Source organism: Beta vulgaris, chromosome 2, assembly GCF_026745355.1.
Source record: "Beta vulgaris subsp. vulgaris cultivar EL10 chromosome 2, EL10.2, whole genome shotgun sequence".
Classification (NCBI taxonomy): Eukaryota; Viridiplantae; Streptophyta; class Magnoliopsida; order Caryophyllales; family Amaranthaceae; genus Beta; species Beta vulgaris.
This window is the reverse complement of record NC_079203.1, coordinates 37,335,378-37,354,957: the sequence shown is the minus strand read 5'-3', so window position 1 is coordinate 37,354,957 and position 19,580 is coordinate 37,335,378. Positions and strand designations below refer to the sequence as shown.

Sequence of the window (19,580 nt, the reverse complement as noted above, 5' to 3'; positions counted from 1 at the left end):
TTCGTTTTCTCACGAATACCCATTTGTACCCAACTGGTTTTACACCTTTTGGTATTTGGGTTATTTGACCGAATACTTCACGTTTTTCAAGTGATCTCAATTCTGCTTGAATTGCCTCTTTCCATTTTGGCCAATCTTTTCTACGGCGACATTCATCAACTGTATTTGGCTCTACATCATTTTCATCGTATGTCATTTCAACCGCTATCGAGTAAGCAAAAATTTCATTCAAGACAACATCTTTTCGATTCCATTGTCTCTTTGTAGAAACATAATTAATTGAAGTTTCATTGTTGTCTAGCTTTCATGTTCCTTTTCTTCTGGAACACGTTTCTCTTCATTTTTGTTTTCATCATGCTCTGTTGGGAGATTTATATTAATTTCGTTCGTTGTCTCCCCTTGCCTTTTCATTTTTCTCGGTTTTAAATCTTTAGAACCGGGTGGTCTGCCACGTTTTCGACGTGCTATTGACTCATTTTCAATTGCCTTATTATTATTAGGAATTTCAATCCGTTCCGGAGCATTCGCAGCAGGTACATGTGACTTTGTCACTTTCTTAGAATCTGTGAATGCATCTGGCAATTGGTTTGCAATACTTTGCAGATGAACAATTTTCTTGACTTCTTGTTCACATGAATTTGTTCTCGGGTCCAGAAACGACATTTGCGATGCGTTCCATGTAATTTCCGATTTTATATTTTGTGGGTCCACTTTCTCTCCCCCTAAGGATGGGAATACCGACTCATTAAAATGACAGTCGGCAAATCGAGCCGTAAATAGATCACCAGTTGTTGGCTCTAAATATTTGATAATTGATGGAGATTCAAATCCAACATATATTCCCATCCTTCTTTGTGGACCCATTTTAGTACGTTGGGGCGGAGCAATAGGTACATGTACAGCGCACCCAAAAATTCTCAAATGTGAGATATTCGGTTCTCGACCAGATACTAATTGTAATGGTGAGAATTTGTGATAGGCTGTCGGCCTTAATCTTATCAATGTTGCCGCATGTAATATAGCATGACCCCAAGTAGTAGATGGCAATTTTGACCTCATTATTAATGGTCTTGCAATTAATTGTAGTCTTTTGATTAATGATTCAGCAAGACCATTTTGTGTATGTACATGAGGTACAGGGTGCTCAACAATAATCCCAATAGACATGCAATAGTCATTAAATGTTTGGGATGTAAATTCCCCAGCATTGTCTAATCTTATTTTCTTTATTGTATGATCTGGGAATTGAGTTCTTAATCGAATTATTTGAGCCAAAAGTTTTGCAAATGCAACATTTCTGCTTGACAGAAGGCTCACATGTGACCATCGAGTAGAGGCATCAATTAATACCATGAAATAACGAAATGGTCCACATGCAGGATGAATAGGCCCACAAATATCTCCTTGAATTCTTTCTAAAAACATTGGAGATTCAGTGGCAATCTTATTTATAGATGGCTGATTATCAATTTGCCAAGTGAGCATGCAGAGCATGTTAATTCATTTGACCGAGGAATTTTGACATTCTTTATAGAGTGTCCATTTGAGTTTTCAATGATTCTATGCATCATTCCTGTGCCAGGATGGCCTAATCGGTCATGCCATAGAGTAAATGATTTCTATTATCTAACTTCTGGTTAGATATCATATTAATTTCAATCGGACGTATATCTATGCGATATAGTCCCGAGGAAATTGCTGGCAATTTTTCATAGATGTATTTCTTGCCGTTTTTCTCTGCCGTTAGGCATATGAATTCCTCTTTGTTCACCGTCATTGTTTCCAAATGGTAACCATTCTGACGTACATCTTTGAAACTTATGAGGTTCCTTCGAGATTTACTCGAATATAATGCGTCATTAATTATCAATTTTGTCCCATTTGGAAATATAATGCAAGCTTTTCCAGAGCCTTCAATTAGCTTGGCTGTCCCAGAAATTGTACTAACATTTGCTTGGAATATTGTAAGTTTTGAAAAATACTCTTTATTTTTCAATATGGTGTGTGTTGTCCCACTGTCCAGGAGACATTGTTCTTTAATTCCAACTTCTGATGAATTCATATCTTCATAAATAATAAATACGATGATTAGTATAAGAAAAATACGTATTTTTATTAATAATAAAGGAACAAATACATGAAAGTGGATATTGAAGCAGTTTAAATAAACTAAGCACATTAATCGATTGTGATCTAAACAAACTTATTTTCAACTTCAGCATCATCCATAAAAAAATCTGAAACATCAAGGCTGGGCATGGATGTAGTGGCTTCATTAACAAAGTTTGCTTCAGCATTTTTTCCTTTGTTTTTTATTGAAGCTTGATATAGATCTACCAAATGTTTGGCAGTACGACATGTGCGGCCCCAGTGCCCGGTCATGCCACATCTATGGCAAGTATCATTTCCTTTATAGGACGTCTGCCTTGATTTCCAGATGATTGTCCCCAATTTTTATCAGAATGTTTAAAATTATTATTTCTTGGGGAAAATCGGCCTCTTCCACGTCCACCTCGGCCACGGTAATTACCACGTCCTCTCCCACGACCGTTGTAATTACCGCGTCCACCACTATGTATAGCATTTGCTTCTGGTGGATTAGAGCTTTCTATAGCATTTATCTCATGAGTGGCTGAAGACCCCGTAGGTCTAAGATTATGATTTTTCAGCAAAAGATCATTATTTTGTTCAGCCACAAGTAGTACTGAGATTAGCTCAGAGTACTTTTTGAAAGCTCTGAACCTGTATTGTTCTGCCAATATGATATTAGAGGCGTGGAAAGTGGAGAGCGTTTTGTTTATCATTTGCTCTTCGTGATGGGATGATCACAATATCTTAACAATGATACAATTCTAAACAATGTTGAATTGTAATCACTGACCGTTTTAAAATCCTGGAACCTCAGATTGGTCCAGTCATAATGTGCCTTTGGGAGAAGCACATTTTTGTGATGCCCATATCTTTCATTTAGGCTATCCCATAGTTCTTTTGGATCATCCACAAGTAGATATTCACTTTTTAAACTTTCATGTAAATGATGTCTTAGGAGGACTAAGGCTTTTGCCTTTTCTTGTACAGTCGCAATTTTAACTGATGCGGCTGTTGTAGTTGCATCCCCTTGTTGGGTTGTCACATCTTTAATTGTATGTTCCAGTCCTTGGGCCTTTAAATTCATTTGGGCGTCCACCGTCCATTCTAAAAACTTTTGCCCAGATAGATCTAGTATGTTAAATTGTCTTTTCACTAGATCTCCCATTCTTTTGACTACAAATAGGTAAATATTTGAAATTAGTAATGATGATAAATCACATATATATATTATCTCCCCTTGATTTATATCATTATTATTATAGATAAATAATACAAACAAAAAAAACTAAAATAGCGACAACAATAATGAAGCTAAGCAAAAAAAAACAAGAAAATACCAAAAAAAAAAACAAAATACAACAAGTGAATAAAAAAAAAACTTCCTAAAATGCACTTAAAAACAAAAAAAATGATATTCATGTGCATTTTTCGCCATTCTTCCGGGGGAAATTTTTTTTTTTTGTCTCCTATTTATGTATTAGGAGATATATCATTAATGCCATGAGGAGGAAAAAGAAACCGGCTATAAGAAATAAGTAGAGTTTTATTTTCCTAAAATCCTCTTCAAAAGAGGAAGATGAGGGTGGAGGACGGTTGTCGTCGGCGTTAAACATGGTGGCCGGAAGGTTGAGGAAGAAGGAAAAAAATTTGTGGGTTTAGAGAAAAAAAATCGGAAGAAGATAAGGGATATGTGGTGAAAATGGGGATGGTAATCCGCTTTTATAGAGGGTTATCCCTAACTGTGCAGTTCATATACAGTTAAAAAATATACAACGCAATAAAATTCTAATATTGACAAATATATATTAGAGCATGCTAGTAAATTGGTAATATAATATATGTAACTATAAATGCAAAAAAGTAGAAGATTAGAGACAATAATATATAATAATGTTCTGAATGCTTGTTCCCTGCATACATACAACATTATTGCATATATAAGACATAATAATGCTATCATTTCACTAGGCCGTCCATATAGGGGCAATAAAAAAATTAACCTGTCCATATAGGCGGTTTAAGAGCAGATAAAATAAAAAAAGTAAATAAAATGTCCTTGCCCTCCATGAAGGTGGCGTTAAAATTATTTGTTTTCTGCGTTAGTAGTATGGTGACGTTTACTACTAGTTTCTTCCTGTTCATCTCTATCTCTTTTATTACTGGGCGGAGGTTGATTTTCAGCTGGTTGTATAGGAGGGTTATTATTGGTGTTGGGAACAGGGGTTTGTGGGTTTTCTCTGGTATGAGTATTTGTACCGTTGTTACGGTTACTGGGTCGGGGCTGTATTACAGTTCCCCTCGCTGGGTTGGTAGTGAATGGCACATTGTTTCGCTCTATCCAAAAATAAATACCCGAGACAGAGACATTGTGTAAAACAATGTTAATCCCGTTACTTTGTTGGTCCATGTTCGGGTAGTAAAAGGTTGGGCTTGGAAAAAAATTTAAACTTAAAAACAAAATGGATGTAAAAATTTTAAAGATACCTTAAAAAAAATTTCCGGTAGAACACTCGTGCTGATAACGTGTTGTGAGAAATAGAGAGAGAAGTTATGCAAATATATCAGAGAGTATTGTATTGCATTGATGTGTAAAACTGATTTCTTACACTGGTATATATAGGCAAAGTTTCTACTGTGCACAATTGCAAAATTTTCAATACGGGAGAAAATTACCTGACATGCATTGAATGCACGCAGGAAAAATAGACTTCGCACAATATGTGAACAGTGGACTTCACACATGTGAACAGTGGAATTGCTCATTCCACTGTTTCTCAACAATTTGTTTGTTTTCTAGAGGTAATTGTCTTCATCTTACCTTAAAATAAAAATTAAGAATACATTTTTAAAGTACTTGGTTCGATAGGAACACTTAAAGTATCGTTATGAAAAATTACAAAGTTAACATTCGACTACTTATGTAATAGAAAGGGTTAGAGCATACCCAGTGGTTGAACTCTTGGGAGTTCATGAGGAGAGAGAGGGAAAAAGTAATAATAAAAAATAGGAGAGAGAGTACAAAGAGGAGAGAGAAGAAGATGAACTGGGCATTGGGATGGACCGTTCATCCCAAAAACTTGTCAGCCAAAGTTATATAAAGGTGGACATGTGGCAAGAGTATATTGGGTTAGTTAATTTGGTTTTAATTTTTTGGGGTATGGTAAATAGGAGAGAGAGTTTGATGATCCTTTAAATCAATCTAACCATTGGGAGTAAAAAAATAAGGGTTTTTGGGTAAGTTGGGCATAAATGAGGTGGAGGAAAGAGAAAGTAATAAAATAATTGGTGACCCCTAAAATTGGTCTAACCATTGGTTATGCTCTTAGGAGATAATCGAAAAGAGATATATAGTTGGATGCTTTAATTGTTTTATGAGAAACGTGAATACTATTACATCAATCAAAGTTGAACTTTGACATGGATTGTGGAACTTGGATATACTTTTTGCAACATTATCACCTTCTATTTCAATATTTTGAATGTGTGGAGAGCGAACAAGATTTTTGTCATTATAAAAAAGGGGTAATTCTGTAACCATTCTGAGAATAAAGTTTGATAGTTTAATATGTAAGCAAAAGTTTGCAGAAAGTTCTCACTCGAATTTCAATTAATTGCACCAGTAGCAGAATAGTCATTGTGTTTTGAGATATCATATTTTAGTTTGAAAAACCAATTGTGGTGGATCCTACTTTCCCAAATATATAACTGATAGTCGAAGGTTTAGAAGACTACGTGTTAGTTAAAAAATGGTCATTGATATGTCTATTTTATATAGAGTTTTTACCCAATCTCTCATTGATTATTGGTCTTAATTACGTTCTTTGGAGCTATTTTTAATACTAATGTGCTCCTTGTAGTGTTTTTGTAGTTTCGGGTTGATCATTGTAGTAATTGGCATGTTTTGGTGCATTTTCTACTCAATTATATCACTACATGATTGACTTTTGAGAACACGAGCATTGATTTGGAAGAGTTTTGAAGGAGAGCTGATACTGAAAGAAGTAGAAAAATAACTACAATCCACTTTTTTGATTACATCTCCATTTCTGCAAATCCAAATTTAGTAATTTCAATTGGTTTTTATTTTGCGCTTCAAGAGCTTTCCAACGAGTGGTCACATGCCTAATTCCGACAAATAACAAAAAATTTATGGCGTGTTGAAGATAGACATTTGTGTAGGCTTATGACCGCCCAGTCGGGCGGAATCCGCCCGGGCGCCTTTACTTAGCCAAATTTTTATCGTTTGGAGAAGATTTTGGAGAAAACAAAATATTTTGTTGCGAACCCGACCGGGCGGGGCGCTATTTCACTTTTGCGGAAAATGACATGACAACCGCCCGACCAGGCGGAATCCACCCCGGCGATCCGGGGGAGGTTGTTTTTAAGTATTCGAAGTGCATTTTGCGCCAGTTTTGGTTTTAATATAAATACTTATCCTTTTTTGGTAGAACACAAGACGTTTTTACTATTATTTCAGTCATCAATTTTCTAAGCACTTTTATTCTCTCAATAACCCTAGTTTTATTCTACTTTACAAATTCATTCATCAAGATTCAATAGAGTAATTGTTTTCAATATTCGTTACTTCAATTGGTATTATTTCTCATCCCTGACTATTTCCTTTTCAATTCTTCTTTGTTATTTCATCATGTTTCTATCTTATTTAATTGTGATCGTGTTTTCGCTAATTATGTGTGAGTAGTTTACTTTTTAGGGATTGGGGATCTATGTATGCATATGAGGGATTGATTGAATGACTGTTTAATTCATTGATTTGTTTGATTCTTACTATTGAGTTATTTAAGTTAATCTAAAAGGTTGGCCAATTGTTTTGATTATTGTTGCAATACAAAGTTGTAGACCGGGATGTAGGATTTTGTATAGGCTCTCAATAGTATGCTTAGCGATCTATGACCATGGGAGAGCGACTTATTGAGCTTCGAGGGAGGTAATGTTCAAGAGGAATTACATGTGTCGTAGTTAGATTATTTCATGGAGGTCTTCAATCATTCTTGATTTCCTAAATTACATACATGTGAACCATTCCCTAGTCTTTGCCTTAATTGATATTTGTTATTTGATTATTTGCTTAGTTCAGTTTACCAACCCTTTTTCATCTGATTTAGTTAGTATAATATTAGAGTTAAGATATAATAGTATATTTATGTCTTTGTATATTCGATCCTGACTTCCCTGACTATTAGTTAGTGGACCTTAGGTTATTTTTGATCAGGTGATATGATTTTAGCCTGTCAAATTTTGGCGCAGTTGCTGGGGAGCCGACTTATTTTTATTTTATCTGAATTATAGTATTACACTAACCTACTCTGAAAAACGCCTGTTCGTTGCAGCATCTCACGTTTGTTTTAGTGTTTTTGGTGTATGAGTAGGAAACAAAAATCTCCAAATCTAATTTCATTTGATCCGGAGATTGAAAAAACTACTTGTTAACTCCGAAAGAAAACTAAGCAAGCAAAGTTGTCTATAGGGACACCTTCCCAAACGACACCTACTCCACCATCATCACCGCAGCAAGACTTCCATGTCACCCCTATTTCTCTTACAATGGGTGAAAATGCTACCCGGACTTTCAGGGATTATGCACAACCATCCCCTGATAATGTACTCACTGGGGTACCGATGCCTACTATCGCTGCTGCGAATTTTGAAATCAAATCTCATGCGTTGAATATGGTTCAAATTTGGTTTACCTTCTGAAGACCCAAGCCAGCACCTGCAGCGATTTTCATAATGTTGTACTACTCAGAAACAAGCTGGTATTTCTGCTAAGGAAATGAAAATTATTCTATTTGGCTTTTTTCTACGAGACAAAGCTATGTTTTGGTATAACAAGTTGTTTGCCTCCATCACCACTTGGGCAAAGTTATCAAAAATACTCATCAAATGGTATACATATCAAAAGACTGCAGATATGTGTCATGAGACAATGACTTTCACCTAAGATCCTGGAGTCATTGTAGGAAGCTTGGGCAGGATTCAAGGATATGCAATGCCCTTTGTCCTCATCATGGTTTTGACAAGTGGTATTTGTGTCAGATTTTCTACGCTAGAGTTAATGTAGATACGAGGCGGGTAACTGATTGAGCCTCTGGTCGGTTTTTCCTGGACAAAGCATTGATGAATGGTATGAACTTCTAGAGAAACTTGCTTTTAATCAAGCGTCTACTGTTTGATCTTCTATAAAGAAAGGAGACAAGCATGATCTTGAGGCCTACTTTCTATTGTTTAGGCAATTAACTGGTTTAAATCAGAAGATCGATTCTTTGAAACTTGGTAATAATGAACCCTCCTCCCACGTGAGTGTAAATGCTATGGCCAATTCTTTGGATACAATGCTCTCATATGTGATGCTTGTGGAATAGCTGGACATAACTCGCAAGAGTGCCCTGCTCTCCTACCTTCTAGCGAGATAGTGCACGCATTGTAGTCACAGCACAAGCCCTAGTTCAATCCATACTCAAATACATATAATCCTAGGATGCGAGATCATCCAAATCTCTAATATATGAGCAATAATGTGTTGAATCCACGACAAAAATGTTATCCACAACCTCAGCAGCAACAACAGTCCATACCATAACCCCGGTTTCAGCAGTATTAGTCACAACAACAAGCTCCTCTTGGATCTCAGAGAAATCAATTTTCGACAGAAACATAGCACACTTACTTCAAACCCAACTATTGTTGAACTAAAAAAATCTCATGTTGTAGATGCATAAGGGTATCCTTTCCTTTCAAGCAGATGTTAGGTCTCAATTTGAGAACATGCATGCTCATAACAAACTACAGGAGACAAATAATAAGATGTTAGATTCACAAATAGCTCAGTTGGCAAGTTCTTCCTCCACTAGACAACCTGATTCTTTGCCTAGCCAATCTGTCTATGCCAGAGCAAGTGTTAATGCAATCACTTTAATGAGTTGTTTAAGAAACGATAAGCCCGCTATGATTAGCAATAACAACACTACTTTCATTGAGGAAGACAAGTTGGCTACTTTTGAGGTTGTTGGGGACGATGGGTTCGATGAAGAGGTTTCTAAGAAGCGAAGGACAAAGAAGAGCATGAAGGTCATTTAAGGAAAGTTTTGGAGATACTTCGAGAGAAAAGGTTGTATGCTAAGTTATCAAAATGTGAGTTTTGGCTTGAGAAAGTTGCATTTTTAGGTCATGTGATTTCGAAGGAAGGTGTTGCTGTAGATCCATCAAAGATACAAGCAGTAACAGAATGGGTGAGACCTAGTAATGTGACTGAGATTAGAAGTTTCTTAGGACTTGCTGGCTACTATAGGAGGTTTGTGCAAGATTTTCAAAAGTAGCTCAACCTTTGACAAATTTGATGAAGAAAACAACTCGATTTCAGTGGGATGAGAGGTGTGAGAAAGCTTTTCAGGAATTGAAGCAAAGACTTACTTCAGCACCAGTTTTGACGTTACCATCTGGATTAGAAGGTTTTGAGGTGTATAGTGACGCTTCTAAGAATGGGTTAGGATGTGTATTGATGCAACATGGTAAGGTGGTAGCATATGCTTCGAGACAACTTAAGCCTTATGAACAGAATTACCCTACTCATGATTTAGAATTAGCTGCTGTAGTATTCGCATTGAAGATTTGGAGACATTATTTGTATGGTGTGTCATGTAAGATTTTCACCGATCATAAAAGTCTGAAATATATATTTACTCAGAAGGAGTTGAACATGAGACAGAGGAGATGGCTTGAACTCATTAAGGATTATGATTTAGAGATTTTGTATCATGAGGGTAAAGCGAATAAAGTTGCTGATGCATTGAGTAGGAAGACTAGTCATTCGATGAACATGATGGTGTTATCTAAGAGATTGTGTGAAGATTTCAGGAGAATGAGTTTAGAAGTCATGGAGCAAGGGCAAGTGGAAGCTCAATTGAATGCACTATGCGTGCAACCCACCTTATTCGATGAGATTCGAGAGAAGCAAAGTAGTGATGAGTGGATGGTGAAGATAAAGAAAATGAAAGAAGATGGAGTTGTCATCGAGTTTGACATTGATGAAAATGGTGTTGTGAAGTACAAGGGAAGATGGTGTGTTCCTAAGGATGAGGAGTTAAAAAGAAAGATTTTGGAAGAAGCTCATAATACGCCATATTCTGTGCATCCTGGAGGAGATAAACTTTATAAGGATTTGAAGCAGCATTTTTGGTGGAAAAACATGAAACGTGAAGTGGCAGAGTTTGTTGCAAAGTGTTTGACGTGTCAGAAAGTGAAGATTCAGCATATGAGACCTGGTGGAATGATGCAACCTTTAGAAGTGCCGAGTTGGAAATGGGAGTCTATTTCAATGGATTTTGTGATGGGATTACCACTTACTAAGTCAGCTAAGAATGCCATATGGGTTATAGTGGATCGATTGACAAAGTCGGCCAGATTTATAGCAATGAAGGATACATGGAGTATGCAACAGTTGGCTAGTGCATATGTGCGAGAGGTTGTTAGACTGCATGGAGTACCAAAGGATATCGTTTCAGATAGAGACTCGAGATTTTTGTCCAAGTTTTGGGAGAGGTTACAACAAGCCTTTGGGACATTGCTCAAATTTAGTACAGCTTTCCACCCTGCAACAGATGGACAGACGAGAGAACAATTCAAACATTGGAGGATATGTTGAGAGCATGTGTGATAGACTTTGGAGGATCTTGGGATGATTATTTGCCAACTATAGAGTTTTCGTATAACAACAGTTATCACTCAAGCATAAAGATGGACCGTATGAAGCATTGTATGGGCGAAAATGTAGGAGTCCTTTGTGTTGGAGTGACATAAGTGAGACGATGACTTTAGGGCCTGAGATGATTGAAGAAACAACGAAACAAGTTAGGCTTATTCAGGAGCACATGAGGGCAGCTCAAGATAGACAAAAGGCTTACGCAGATCAGAATAGAAGGGAGATGAAATTTGAGGTTAGGGAGAAGGCTTTGCTAAAAGTGTCACCAACAAAGGGGGTCATGAGATTTGGTAGGAAAGGAAAGTTGAGTCCACGTTACATTGGACCATATGAGATCTTGGAACGAATTGGGGAAGTAGCCTATAGATTAGCTTTACCAATGGAGTTAGCTAATGTCCATAACGTCTTTCATGTGTCTCAACTTCGAAAATATGTCCATGATCCTACCCATATCATTCAACCTGAAACCATTGAACTAGATGAAACCTTATCCTTTGAGCAACGCCCAGTTAGGATCCTTGATACCAAAACGAGAAGTACCCGGAACAAGGCGGTAAAATTGGTCAAGGTGTTATGGTCAAGTCAAACTTCTGAAGAGGCTACTTGGGAAGCCGAAGATGATATGAAAAATCGATATCCCGAACTTTTTCAGCAGGTACGCTTGAGTTTCGGGGACGAAACTCTTTAAGGGGGGTAGAATGTGATTCTAACTTTTTGTTTGCATATTAGTAGCGAACGATAACGTTAAAGTTCGAGGACGAACTTTCTTTTAAGGGAGAGTAGATGTAATATCCAAATTTTTGTAACTATTTTATAAATTTATTTTGTTATAATAAGATTTTATAAATATAAAATTCTGAAAAATAAAGTAAAATCATAACAAATCAGATTTTTATGAAACTATTTATTTATTAAATCAGATTTTTATGTTTTAAAAAAAAAAAAAAAATTCGAAATGAGATTTTTTTTAAAAATCAGATTTTTTTTGTTCAAAAAAAAGAAAGATAGAGAGAAAAGAAAATTCTGAAATTTTTTAAAATACTTATCTTTTAGTGAAACCCTAGATTTACATACATATATATATCCCCAAACACCAGAAATTCTCACATAATTCACTTTCTTCATCTCTTTGGTAAGTTCTAAATTTCAGATCTAGAATTACCATTGTTATTTTCGAAGGTTTTAAACAGAAAAATGATGTAAATTTTTAAAACCCGACGTGACTCCGGCGACTTGACCGGAGTCCGCGACCGATCTTCTTCTTCTCTTCTTCCTTCTCCCGTCTTCTTTATTCTTTCTTCTGTTCTTCTGGTTTTTGGTGGAATAATGGCTAAATAGGAACAAAGGTTCCTTTATAGGCTTGATGTTTTGAAAAAAAAAAAAAACAAATTAAGGAGTGTGGACAGCAAGTTCACGGAGAGTTGTGACTTGCTGCCACAATCACAGGGTGTTATATTATTGAATTTTGTGCACCTGTTGCACCTGTACGCTTTTCCTCAATTTTTTTTTTATTTTTTTTCTTCTTTCTTTCCTTTTGTTAATTATTTATCTTGTAAACTGTGGTTAATTATTTTCGAGATATTACATTAAGTGACTAACTTTAGGTAATATTATTTGTTGTAGACGGAAACTTCGTAGAAGACGACTTTTAGTTGATATTGCTATATTTGGGACGCGTTTGAGGTAATTCACAATGTCCATCAACAATTAGAATCCCGTTAGGAATTGTATGTGCTATGTGTAATACATGTGATTATATGATTTTATGTTTATATTAGATGTATATATGTGGCATAAATAGTATTAGTATGTGTTATGACTAAAATTATTATTATTATATTTATAGTACCTATTATTCCTACGTATAATACATATGTATCTACAAGTGTTTTATTATTACTTTTGGAATGTAGTGTACATATGTAATCACCATGTTTAAGAAATTATATTAACGTTGGTAATGTAACTTAATGGGTAAAATTAGTGAGTTAATGATGTTTCGAACGGTATAAGTTGATATGGTGACTCTTTGAGGCTCTAATGATGGATGTATTGGTTACTACGAATTATGGACGTTATTATCATGATTATATTAAGTGGTTAAGTTGTGAAAAGTATTTATTGAACTGAAGATGTTCCTGCTAATGTTAATGTGATGTTTGATGTGTCACAACTTTTAAAAAAATCTATTAATCACATAAAGTGGAAATTGAGGGAATTATCCTGTGGATTTGGATCCTCCATAGGTGATGAACAGTACTTGATTTTATTCTGTTACAACTCTTTATTGTCTTCCTCCTAATACTATTGGTGCGCATTGCGGATACCCATTAGATTAGTGAGGGGTGTGCACACTAGGGACGTTCTGCAAAACGATATTGGCCATTACTCTTATTTATCTGGGTGACGACCCATGTTGAAGTAGGTGGTTACTGGGATTAGTCCCGGCCTACTGACGTTCAATTCCCTTCTAATAAATAAAATTGTTGTGTATGACTCATATAAACTTGAATAATTGAAATGGTTAATCATATTATATACTTGTCTGTATTATGTTATACTTGTCTGCATTGTATATATTTGTATGTATGTTATAAAAATTATTTTTAAAATATAACTATTATTACTATTATTTTACGGGATGGAGTTGTAATTACTTAGCTTTCGCTAATTTTTGTGTTTTTGTTTTTCTTTGCTCTTTTCCTATTTATATTGTGCAGGTTGGTGAAAGGGACTACGTTGCAGGAATGAGTGAATTTATAGTTTTTAAGTTCACCTAGTTTAATAAACACTACAGTACTGCCATTTGAGATTGTTTAGTTTTGTTTTGGTATAAAGTAGACAACTTAGTTTGGTTTATTTTGATACTTTGGTTTGTGAGTAAAATTTTTATTTCTAATAATTAGCCTTGCATTCATTTTGAACAATAGATGCGGCGATAACACCCTAAAGGTTTGGTCAGATATTTTAATGAAAAGTGAATATTTTATAAATTTTTAGAACCAAAGTTTTGGGGTGTTACACATGTTGCCCATGACAATGAGAGGAAAAAGGGACTTTGTCGGTCCACCTCCACCTTTGGCTCTTAAACTCCCATTTTCGCACTGTGCGTCATGCTCTAAGTTTGATAAGAAGTTCAGTAATTTCTTGGCTATTGTGAAAAGCCTTCGGGTAACTTTCCTTTCTCTGAATGGATTACGCAGATCCCTATGTATGTTACGTTTTTGAAAGATGTGTTGAATAAGAAAAGAACGTTTGATGAGTTGGAGTTTATAGCCTTTACTGAACATTGTAGTGCGATCATTAGAAAAGGTCCCACCCTAAGAAGAAAGACCCTGGTAGTTTTTCCATACCCTGCACTATTGGTCCTATTTGTATTGATAATGCTTTGTGTGACCTAGGTGCCAGTGTCAATGTCCTTCCCCTTTCCTTGTGTAAAAAACTTAATATGGGAAAACTTAAGTGTACCACTATGACCCTCCAAATGGCTTACCGTTCTATTAAACACCCATTTGGTATCTTAGAGGACAGCCCTGTTCGAGTGGGTAAGTTTTACATCCCTGTTGATTTTGTGGTGCTTGACATGGCTGAAGACCCAAAAATCCCCATATATTTTGGGTAGACCCTTTTTGTACACTATAGGAAAAATGATCGATCTAAGGGCGGGAAGTATCACACTAAATATTAGGAATGAACATGTGACTTTCAATCTTAACATGGCTCATGAAAGCCCTATGCTTGATAGTACATGTTGCAGAGTATATGTCACATATGCCACGGTTCATGAGTTTGCAATCCTGAAGTGCCCGGGGGACGATATGAGACTTTAGAGATTATGGGAGCCAGGTGACAGTAGTACTAATGATTTTATTGAGGAGTTAACTGAAGATGAGTTCCTACAAGTTACCGATGGGTCGCTTTACCCATGGGATGGTGGTGATGATACTAAGATTGAGGAGAAGGGTGTTGTGGCTTTAGTTGAAGAATTCTACCTCCAAGCACCACCTTCACTTGGTAATTGAAAGAGGTAAATGGTCATGTGGGGCCTTTATAAACCAGCGTTAATTGGAAGGCAACCCAATTCTTCACAATTTCTATTTCTTATTTATTTTTATTTTTATTTTTTGGAGTGGTGAGATTGTGGCGTTTTATGTCTTTGGAGCTTTCTTTGTGCAACATTATATGAGAAGGAACCAAAAAAAAAAGAGTATGAACACGTACGACTTTCTCTTTTTGCTTCCTTCGTTGCAATGAATCCATTGTCGAGTTCAGCGTGGGGAGGGAGTTTCTTGTACATATGGTTTATCTCTTTCTCACTCCCTAGATAGTTTATTGCTTTCCTAGTCTTATTTAGCATTAATTAGTTTGTTTAGTTAAAAAAATACAAAATTACGAGCTCATTAGAAAATCAAAGTCAAGTTGAATAGGTGTTTCCATGTGCCCCGTATCATCACATATGTGTTTTGACTTTGGATTATTGATGGACATGAAACAATGATTGATTAACAGAGTATGACTTATTTGTATTTTGATCTATGATAAGAATTACAATTGTAGCACTCCATATGTCCTACAAGCATGTGTATGTTTAATTGTGAGCTTCTGTGCCTTAAAACTTATATATTTCACTTTTTTCTTTTCATGTAGGTATGTCCATTTCTCTAAGGGATTCTAGAACTTGTGATTTCTCTCCATTGATGCATTAACTATATGATGGCTAAACAAACATGATTATGACTGTTGTAGGAAATTACACCACCAAACCAAATAACCTTCCTTACATTTATTTCTCTAGTTAACCACTCCGAGCTAAGCCTATTTCTTTTGATATATATTCATGATATGAGCTCCTCATTTTCCCAAAATACATCCCTCTACCTTTGGTTGTGAAGTATTTAGGAAATGTATGATGGTTAACATTTAGTGGATGAAATTTGTTATTAATGTTTATGAGAAAAAAAGGATTGTGTACATGGAAAAAGAAGGACTCCTCATTATTAATTTCGAGGCCTAATTATTGATTCTCTTCTATCCTTATCGACCAGTAGCTAAAGTATATAACTTTTGAAAATGAGACAAGCAAGGCTTTCAAACAACAATTTGATGAGGTTGCAGATAATATAGTAACGATGAATGAAGATGGAGAAGATAATGTGATTGATAAACTGAATATTCGATTAGACTATGAGATTGAAAAGGAACCTGTTAGGATTGAATTGGATGATATAGAGGAAGAGATTGACTATTGGAATTCTTCGATAATCTGCTATGTTGTGGGAGCAAATCCTCCAGCTCATGTTATGTGAAGCGAATTTGGAGGATTTGAATGTAGATAAGGTTACACTTGTGAAGAAAGGCATATTTCTGGTGAGGTTTCATGCGATGGACTCACGATATCATGTTCTGAATGGCCACTATTTCTTCGATAACAAGCCACTAGTGGTGAAGCAATGGCATTCTTAAATAGATTTTGAAAGAGATGAGGTAAGAACACTTCCCATATGGGTACAATTGAAGATTGGCCTGAAGTATTAGGGGGAAAAATCATTACATAAGATCGTTGCACTATTAGGAGAACCTGTGAAGCGTGATCAAGCCACTCGGAAGCGTGAGAAGTTGCAGTATGCTAGAATCTTAGTGGAGGTGCATATGAATGAAAAATTCCCAGATAAGATTGCTTTTGTCAATGAGCATGAATGCAATGTTAGGGTACTAGTGGTATATGAATGGAAGCATGTGCTATGTGAGAATGGTAAGGGATTGGGACATGAAACTCTTGAATGTAGAATTAAGAAAGTTAAGAAGGTGTGGCAGCAGAAGATAGTGCAACCACCAAGGCAGGAGGAAATAAAACAAAAGGAGGTGCATACAGGAGAGCAAACATCAAATGTGAAATCACCAGAAGCTGTGGATTCTGATGGGTTTCAGAAAGCATTAAAACCCATTAGGGTCAGGGTGAGTCAAAGGAAAGATACAACTGTCATAAATACCTTCCATGTGTTAAATGAGAAGGAAGATGGGGGCCATAATGGAGAACATGAAGCTGAGGTAGATGTTGCTGAAATGGTGCAGGGAAAGGTAGAGAGGGGGACCTCTCTAAATCCAAATGGATAGGATTCTTTGCTGGAATGTTAGGGGGATTAACAGGGCTAGAAAACAGGAGGATGTAAGAAATTACATTAACAAACTCTCTGTTGGTCTTGTTAGTCTCCCAGAGACGAAGGTGAAGATTTCTAACTTAGGAAATCGTTACCAAAGGATGTTTGTTGGGTGGTGCTTTACATCTAATTCGAGTTATCATAAAGGTGGCAGAATCATTGTAGCATGGAAGGCTGGGAGCTTTAATGTTAATATAATAAGTGCATCTAGTCAGTTTATACATTGTTATGTAAAACCTTTAAGTGCTCTTGGTGGATTTTTTTGCACATTCATTTATGCTTACAATGATGGTAATGGTATAGAGGAGTTATGGAGAGATTTGAGAAGATTGAGGACTGAAGAAGCCTGGATGATTTGTGGTGACTTGAATTGTGTGTTGAACATTGAAGAGAGAATTGGGAGCTTGGTTAGAGAGAATGAAATCAGGGAAATAAGGGAGTGTATGCATGAATGTGAGTTGGTTGATATCAAGAGTGTGGGGAACTTGTTTACATGGAATAATAAGCAGGAGGGGATTCATAGAGTTTTCTCTAAAATGGATAGAGTTATGGCTAATCCAAGTTGGCTTGATGCATACTCCTCGGCTGAAGTATGTTTCCAAGAGGAGGGAAAGTTTGATCACACTCGTGCCTTAATCAGAGTTTATCCTAGAGAGAGCTCTGGAGTGAAACCTTTTAGATATTATACAATGTGAAAAAAGGAACCACAATATCTAGAAGTTGTAAGAAGGGCATGGAACACAGGGGTTCAGGGGACCAAAATGTTTGTGGTTATGCAGAAACTGAAAGCTGTCAAGGCAGAGTTGAAGGTATTGAATAAACAAGGCTTTTCTGAGTTACATGCTTCAGAAATAGCAGCATACCAAAAGATGTTAGAAGCTCAAAAGATAATGCATCAGAATCCTGGTAATGAGATATATGTAGATGCAGAACTAGTAGCTGTCAAAGATTACATACAGAAGCACCAAGTATATGTAGAGTTCTTGAAACAGAAGGCAAAAGTGGACTGGATACAAAATGGTGATGATAATACAAGCCTTTTCCATCAAAGTATAAAAGCAAGAAGGCTTAAGAACCATGTTTATAGCATATGTGATAAATATGGTAAATGGGTTGATAGTCCAAAAGAGGTTGCAGCCGCTTTTTTGAACTGGTGAGGAAATTAAACATGCTTTATTCTCTATGGATTCTAGTAAGGCTCCAGGCATTGATGGTTTCAATGTCCACTTCTATAAGTCTTCTTGGCATATTATTGGTGAGGACATTATTCATGTTGTGAATTATTTTTATGATTCTAGCATAATTCCTAGCCAAATCAATTGTGCTTATGTTTGCTTGATTCCTAAATGTGACAATGCTTGCTTTGTCAAGAATTTTAGACCAATAGCTTGTTGTAGTGTGTTATACAAGATTATTTCTAAAGTCTTGAGTAACAGAATGCAAGGTGTATTGGATTCTATCATTAGAGGGAGTCAATCTGCGTTTGTGAAAGGGAGAGTTATCTTTGATAATGTGATTCTTAGCCATGAGCTTATTAAGGGGTATGGAAGGAAGCATCTTTCTCCTAGGTGTATGATTAAAATTGATCTCCAAAAGGCCTACGATTCTGTAGAATGGCCTTTTGTGAAGTATTTGATGTTGGAACTGCGCTTCCCTAATATGTTTGTAAACTGGATTATGGCTTGTTTATGTTCAGTTTCTTATACTTTCAATGTAAATGGGGAGCTCACTATACCTATTGATGCCAAGAAGGGTCTCTAACAGGGGGATCCCATTTCCCCTTATCTTTTTGTATTGTGTATGGAGTACCTGAACAGATGCATGTTGGGTTTACAATACAATAGAGCATTTCATTTTCATCCTAAGTGCAAAAAGCTAAACATTCCTCATGTTTCCTTTGCTGACGACCTACTGTTATTTGCACGAGGGCATCTCTTGTCTGTGCAGCAACTTTATGAAGCTTTTCAGAAGTTTCCTATGGTGTCTGGTTTGGTTGCTAACCCTTCTAAAACCTCAATTTATTTTGGTGGAGTTAGTATGACATCCAAAATCAGATTTTGGACAAATTTGGGTGGACTAAAGGGGAATTGCCTTTTAAATATCTAGGTGTGCCTCTTTCTTCTAGAAAGCTCACCATTATTCAATGCCAACCCTTGATCAAGAAGATTCTGCACAAGATTGATTGTTAGTCTTCTAAATTATTATCTTATGCTGGTAGAATCCAGTTAATTAAATCAGTCTTGCTTGGGGTTCAGATTTATTTTTGCCAAGTTTTTGTGATTCCTCAGAAGGTGTTAAAGCTTATTCAAGCAGCTTGCAGAGCCTTTTTGTGGACTGGTAGATCAGGAGCTACTAAAAGGGCATTAGTAGCTTGGGAAACACTATGTCTCCCCAAAGTTGCAGGAGGCTGGAATATAGTCAACATTAAACTCTGGAATATTGCAGCTATTGCTAAGCTTTTCTGGAATATTGCGCAAAAGAAAGATAGAGCTTGGGTCCTCTGGATACATGGTTATTATATCAAATCTCGAAATCCTACAACGATGGATGCTCCTAGCCAGGCATCATGGGTTGTTAGGAAAATTTTTGGAGTTGTTCAGCATTGTTCTTAG

General features: G+C 36.3%; 1 long non-coding RNA gene and 1 pseudogene across 1 annotated transcript; both read left to right on the top strand.

The window, feature by feature from the left end:
• Window positions 1-12,316: 12,316 nt before the first annotated feature.
• On the top strand, window positions 12,317-13,712 carry LOC130590613 (uncharacterized). The gene is made up of 2 exons (XR_008968457.1): window positions 12,317-12,493; window positions 13,531-13,712. It is a non-coding gene; the product is annotated as an uncharacterized LOC130590613 (long non-coding RNA).
• A 2,227-nt stretch (window positions 13,713-15,939) lies between these two features.
• Window positions 15,940-19,580, top strand: LOC125494847 (uncharacterized; annotated as a pseudogene).